Source organism: Ambystoma mexicanum (assembly GCF_040938575.1).
Source record: "Ambystoma mexicanum isolate Mex_15411 chromosome 12 unlocalized genomic scaffold, UKY_AmexF1_1 Mex_chr12_unloc.1, whole genome shotgun sequence".
Classification (NCBI taxonomy): domain Eukaryota; kingdom Metazoa; phylum Chordata; class Amphibia; order Caudata; family Ambystomatidae; genus Ambystoma; species Ambystoma mexicanum.
In genome coordinates, this window is record NW_027182322.1 from 8,060,824 (window position 1) to 8,068,102 (window position 7,279).

Consider the following 7,279-nt stretch of genomic DNA (forward strand, 5'->3'; position numbering starts at 1 on the left):
GGCTCCATAGCTCAGGGGTTAGAGCACTGGTCTTGTAAACCAGGGGTCGCGAGTTCAAATCTCGCTGGGGCCTGCTGTACTTTTGACTTCTTTTCGGCTTTTGATATTTTAAATATAATAGTATAAGACACCCAAAGAGTATCCTAATTGTACACATGGAAGTATTCCAGTAATACAAAAACGGCATGATAATTGGGGTGTGCTTTTCGAAGCGCATTGAATTCCTCCATGTATAGCAATGGAACACCCAGAAAAGTTCAGCGACTGGTGGTCCATTTACGTTATTGCAATGCAATAAATACTACTATTGAATGAAAAACTTTACATCAGAAGACACTATCATATTGCCGAAAATCATTATCTAAGTAAGTCCATGAAAAAACATAGCGCGAAACACATTTCACACACGTTTTATTACAACGATAAAAATCACATGGAAACAACTTGAAAAATGAAATAAATTATGCAACTTGCAGCAAAGTTCTTTATCAAACTCAAACGGAAACATGCCATTGCAGTTCAAGAACACAACCTTGGTGAATGACCAGAATGGAAGATTTAGCACTCTAGCAAACTTGCCAATATTTTTATATACAGGCAACATTTTATCATGTTCAAACCACATTTATTGTCACAGCAAGACGAACTTTAATTAATAGACTAGACAATATTTTGAAGAAAGGAACAGTGCGCCCCATTAATATGAGCGTAAATGCGCCACCACCTCGCCTCAGTGGCAGGCAGCACAGTGCCCCTGTGTGCTTCGTTTGCCCTGCATTTACTTTTTAAATGTTGCATGACATTTGTTACATTTTACCCAGCATCAAGGGTAAAGCAAGCATGAGTGTTATTAATTGTCTAGACTGTCTTACAGTATGACAATTTATTTATTTATTTATTTTAACATTTGTGTAACTCCCAGACCAACAGGTGCACAGCGTTTGTACAGAAGGATAACAGATTAAAATGTACAGACCATTAAGTTGGTAAGGCAATAGAACAAAGTAGGATGCAGCTCATGCGTAAGAGTTAGTCATATTTATTGAACAACCACGTTTTCAAATGTCTCTTGAATACTGGGCAGGAGGGCTCATTTCCTAAGTGCAGAGGAAGGGAATTTCTGAGGGAACGGGCCATGGTGCTGAAGCTCATTCCACCTGCTCTGGCAAGTTTAAAGCGTGGGACAGCTAGGGTAAACTGGAGCGGAGTGAGCAACACAGCTGTTTCCTCGCAATGCAACAGCTCATGTATTTGGGGGCTTCATTGCAAATGCAGCAGTGCGCTATGGTCAATGTTTTGGTAGCCAGTGAACTTCCCGGTGAGTGGCAGATATGTGGACCAATTTGCGGAGGCCAAGAGCCACTCGCAGGGCTTTGTTTTGAAGCAGCTGTAACTTTGCTAGGTTGGAGGAGGACATGCCCTTGACTAGGGCGTTACAATAGTCTAGTTTGCTCAGGATGATGGCTCTTGAGAGCATGAGACAGTTGTTAGGGCTCAGGAACTGTCTCCTTAATAAAATACATTTTCCAGTGTGGGCAGTCGAAGATGCCAGGGCATTAACATGCCTCGTCATAGATAGTTCAACATCAAGGTATACCCCCAGAGGTTTGACATGTTTGAGGGCAGGAATGGTAGTGCCGTCAATGATGGAGGAGACATAGGAGGGGTCGAGCATTTTAAGGCGAGAGGGGAAGACCACAATGAGTAGCTCTGTCTCCTCATCATTGATGCAAAGGTTGTGGGTAGGCATGCAGGACTGAATGTTGCAGAATACTTTGTTAATGGTGTTGGACTCACTAGTGTGGTTGCTGAAAAGGGGAATGAAAATGTGTGTGTTGTCTGCAAAGTTTGTGTAGGTGATAACTAGAGTATCGAGTATATCAAAGAGAGGTGTTGAGGGTAGGGGAGAGGCAGGAGCCTCGCAGGACACCAAGAAGGTCAGGGATAGGGTTGGCTGCGTGGTTGTCAATGAAGACACTGGTGGTATGATCACTTAGGAAGTATATGATCCAGCAGCCTGCCTCAGGGGAGAAGTGGAATATCAAGGAAAGGTTTTGGCAGAGCAGGTCATGATCCACCAGGTCAAACGCAGTGGAAAGTTCAAAAAAGAGAGGGATGGCAATGTTGCCAGCGTCTCTGATACTGTCATGTTGCATTTTTAGATCAATGAGGGCCGTTTCAGTATTGTATTTCGTCCGGAAACCAGATTGTCTGACGCCAAGGAGTGAGTGCTGTTCAAGGAATTGCTGGGATTGTAAGTAGGCAATGCGGTCTAAGAATTTGAGCAGGAAGGGTACTGTATTGACAGGCCTATACTTAGTGTTTACTGTCGGGTCCGAGGAGTTTTTATTTTAGTAAGAGGGTACCCAGGCTGCTTTGATACTTGTGGGTACTTCGCATGAGTTAGAGAAAGAGTTGACGAATTCTGTGATAATGGGGGTAACGCTTATGATGTGGGCAGGGCAGGTATCTCCTTTGCAGTTGGAGGGTTTGAGGGACTGGATGGTGTTCATGGCAGTTGCTTGGGTGACAGGGTTGAAGGAGAAGCTGGGCACTGGCTCAGGGAAGGTGAGATGGCTAAGGTCGGGTGGTGTCATGGGGATCTGATGCATGGGTTTGGCAGATAGTAGGGCTTTCTTGGTCGTTATTTTACTGCAGAGAATGTTGATTTTGGTAGTTAGAGCAGTTTGTATGGGGGTGCACCACGCTTTGTCATATTTTACTAAGGAGGTGGGTTCACTCAGGTTTTCTAATTCACGCAAGATGGCGAAGAATTCCTTGGTATTGAAACTTGTCATGGTGACTCAGTTGTCATAGGGAGCAGCTTTACTCACAAAAATAGCAGCGTTGTAGGTCTTTGTAGTGGTGGCGAGAAGGGCGGCGTTAGTGGGGGTGAGATGTTTCCTGTGCAGATGCTCAATGGCTCTTTTCTGTCTATGGAGCAAGACTAATTCATCTGTGAACCAGATGTTAGTGGGTTTGAACTGTTTCAGAAGTTTGTTTTTGAGAGGAGCCATGTTCATCTCGCGTGACTAGGAGGCTCTCATGGTAGTGGTTAGCTAGTGCAGTGGTCTCTTTCATTTAGAGGGCCATGCTTCAATGAGAGTGAGTAAGGTGGGCTTGAGAGTTTCATGTGTGAGCTTCCATGTGCTTCTCGCTAGGATTTGAGTTGGTGATGGGCGAGTGTTGGCTCACGAGGTTGGTGTGGTGCAGTTTAAATTCGATCAGATGGTGATCAGAGCAAGGGACTGGGCTGATGAGTGATATGTTGATGGTAGAGTTGGTTGTCATTATACAGTCAAGGAAACGCCTTTCAGTGTGGGTGGGGACAGAGACAAGTTGTGGGAAGTTCATGTCGTGGAGAGCTTGGACCACAGAGGTTGCTTTATGATCAGCAAGCTCATTGAAGCCCAAGTTGAAGTCCTCTAAAATTATACATTTGGTAGCTGGATTAAGGAAGGGTGTTATGAGGAGGGGGATTTCAGAGTCAGGCAAGTTGGAGGCACTTGGTTGTCGGTAGAGCAGGAGAATGGTGAAAGATGTATGGGGATGCATCTCTAGATTAAGTAGCAATGTTTCATACCCTCATTAGGAGGCAGAGGAAAGGTGTGGATCTGGAGGTCATATTTGACAATGAGAGTGACTCCGCCATTGATGGTGTTGGTGGGGTCGTTTCTGTGGATCGAGTAGTTAGGGGGAATGGCGAGGCTGAGCACGGGGCCTGAGGCTCTATGTAGCCAAGAATCGGTGATGGCTTGCAGGTCAATCTGATTGTCGATATATTCTTTGTGTGTCATGGTATTTTTGTACTTTGCATCAAGGGTAAAAGCAAACATAAGTGGGATTATGTGGCACACTGGCTTATCTTGGTGTAGCTAGTCTGGATATACTTTCTTTCTATGGCATATCATTGTTTACTGGGAGGTGGACCTTATATGGTAATACCTGCATATATTGGTGCAGGCTGCATAGACATGTATGGGCTCAGCCATCATGAGCATGTTTTATATACCAGCATATTTTATGGGGGAAGAGCATCATGAAAATCTGTGGGGAAAATGGTCCTGTGCACTGTTAATTACTTGCATCTATTGGGTTTATTTATATGCTACCATACACACATGAAAGCAAAGTATGTGGCTTTTTACACAGTTTTTAACAGAAAATACTGTAAAATGCACCATTTTAACCAATCATCTAAAATGTCCTCCCCAAATCCCCCTTGTTTGGTTCGGGCTCCCTCCCTGAGCTCGGTCGCTCCCACAAATTAGGTCCATACATGTACCAACTTCAGTGCAGAATTTCACCAGTCCCCATTTGACAGAGGACACCTGGGATAGAGGCACAAAGCTGTTTGTTGAGCATGATACTGGAAGCACAAACACAATGCATGTATTTTAAGCACTACATTTCATTTTGCTCTAATTGTTATTCTAGCACTTGCAAGGCTCTGTCATGCCATTTCTCCCCATCCTCTGGATGCACCCCTCGCGTCATACTAAGCCCTTTTCTGTGTTATCTTCTTTGACTATGTAATTGACATTCTTGTGACTCTTCGACCAACAAAATGTTATCAACATATTTTTCAGTTTCAGGGATAACATTTTCTCATCTGTTGTTCAATCATTCATGTGTCAGGTGTATAGAGGGGCATAAATGGCTGCAGTGGGCTAACACCGGGGCAACGCCACTGATGCCGCGCGCGGGGTATACAGGTGGCTGACACAGCACTGCTGACAGGTGCACCCTTACGAAAAATTAAGGATTGATTTGGGTACTCAAAAGGAAATAATACATCAATTTACATCCTCAATAGACGAGAAGTGTCCTGACGGTAAGACTTGTACATTTATGTGAATTACAGGGACCTCTGTCTCATCTTTAGTCCAGCATCCGACCATTTGTCTGATTTAATTGGGGTGGGAGGAACAAGGTAGCTGAAATGTTATTCTACTGATAGGTGATATGGGGGGACTTAAAGGTTTCTATTTTAATGAAATACTGGGTGGTGATGGAAAGAGGTTCCCTGCTGTTGCAGGGGGATATCTACAAACAATGTTGAACTTTAAGAATATTTCTCATTTTCAAAAATGTTTCTAAGAAGATGTAAAAACAGGCAAACACCAGGTTACGCAGAAAGATTGCATGTAAAAATGTCGTATTTTCAAGTGAACAGGTCAAGTGATAAACCTGAGTGGATGGATGCTAGAGGAAAGAGGTAGCAATTAGAGCCAATGACTAAAAACAGACGGTCAATACTGGAGCCAAGAGCCCGAGTGACATATTGCAGAGAAAATGTTGTATCTAATACAGCAATAGGAATTGGTTGGGTTAGCGTAGTGTGGTAGTTATTGTGTTCGCCTAAGGTGTGGAAAATGCCCAGTTCGAAACCTCGGCGTAAACGTTATTTAAAAAAACACGTTTGTAGGAAAGTGAAAATGAATAGAAATTGCACTATTTTATAGTGGTAGTATGCAAAGAACAGGGGAAGAACGGAAACGAGATCAAATAAATAACGACTTAGCATGGGCACTTTGGTCCAAATCTATCTGATTTTCAAATATTTCTGGTAGAAGTGATTAAATAAAGGCAAATAAAATTGATGGTATCAATGAAAAGTATCAGATTACACCGAGATTTGAACTCGGATGCTAGATTCAAAGTCCAGAGTGCTAACTATTATACCATGGAACCAGCATGCACTTCTGATGGACTGTCACACCCCTTTAACTATCAGAACATCTTTATTTTGGGCACGTTTTATTATACTTATGACTTTGTAAAGAACTTGTCACAGACAATGAATAACTCAGGGGGCACTGGGCAGAGGGTGAAATCCCTTAACATAATGCACCTTACCATCTCACCTGCATGGGATTTCATGAAGCTTTCCTGTATTTGAACCACTCATAGAATCCAGGCATGGAACATTGTGTTAATTCCCCATTGCCATGATGCTGCCATTTTGGAAGATGCCTTGAAAATGACGTCATATGGGCTCTAGAATTGGGCTCAGGTCAAAAAAGACTCTTTGAGATTGCTCTTTGCTTTCTTTGTCACTTCCCATATTTCCAAGTGAGATTAGGCACCTTAGCACCCGATGCAGTCTCTGTGCATTTAGAATTCTACAACTTGTGTACTATGTACATGATTGCATGAGTGTGCATCATACTCAACAGTATGACGTGTTGCCCTTTCTACAATAAAAGAGTAAAACTGTAAAGAAAATCTGAAAAGACTCTTCGGGGGTGGATTCCATTATTGACTCTTCTGCTAAACACCAGACTGATCCAGTGCCCATCTATTGGTCTAGCACAAACTCAATTTCAATGGAGTCCATTGGTTGGCCCAGAACAGAGCAAGGATCCCAGCCACCCACATTACATTTCAGTACAGAGCCCGCCTCCCTTGGATCCATGCTACTGATCCTCCCTGAATCCCCAACACTTGTTCCAGTAGAGATCCAGCTTCCTTGGGACACAACCCCCCACCCCCTTGTTCCATTGTTCCAGTACAGCCGCAGCCCCTATGGCACTCGCCCTTTGGTCCAGTGGAGACCCATCTATCCCTGTCTGACAACATCCTCCAATACCAATTTAGACTTTTGCTCACCCAATTCTTGTTTCACTAAACCCAACTACCCAACAAACCATCACTTCTTATAGTTTAGACCCAACTTCCCTTGGATGCCCCACTGTATTGGGACTCACAGCACCCTGAGAGCCAGAACTGCCACGATCAATGTTTTTCAATGCCTCAAACTGATGGAACCACATTCGATCTGTGTTCGCCGCATCTCAGCGAAGAGGACAAACTAGTGCCACCTTTGGCGCTCATTTATTTTTTTAATCACTGTTGCATATTCTCGTACCAGTGCGCTGTCGCACCACAGCAGCTGAGCGCGCCTTTGCCTCGGCTTGAACCAGATTCTCACCATCAGCATCCTCGCCTTGGACCCAAAATCGAATTTCATAACTACCCTGGTGGCCTTATTTAGACACTTCATTAGAACACCACATCAAGCCCCAATGAGCCCCAATGAGCCTCACTTCATTGTTGAATTGTGGCCTAATCTTCATCTGGATCACTGCAAATCACCAAATTTGAACATGATTCAATCCACTCACACTACGATAAGAAGACTGGTTCAACTCCTTTGAAATTCCTAGTACTGAACCAGGTACTATTGAAAGGCCTCAGCCCCCTGGTCCATTTCATGGGACCTTAGAGACTGATTAAGTCCGATTTTGAATCTTTTTTTATCAATAAACATATCCTT

The 7,279-nt window shown here is 43.6% G+C and overlaps 1 non-coding gene across 1 annotated transcript; it reads left to right on the forward strand.

Annotated features, from left to right (window-relative positions):
• Positions 1 to 73, forward strand: TRNAT-UGU (transfer RNA threonine (anticodon UGU)). Its single transcript has one exon. It is a non-coding gene; the product is annotated as a tRNA-Thr (tRNA).
• Positions 74 to 7,279: the final 7,206 nt, after the last annotated feature.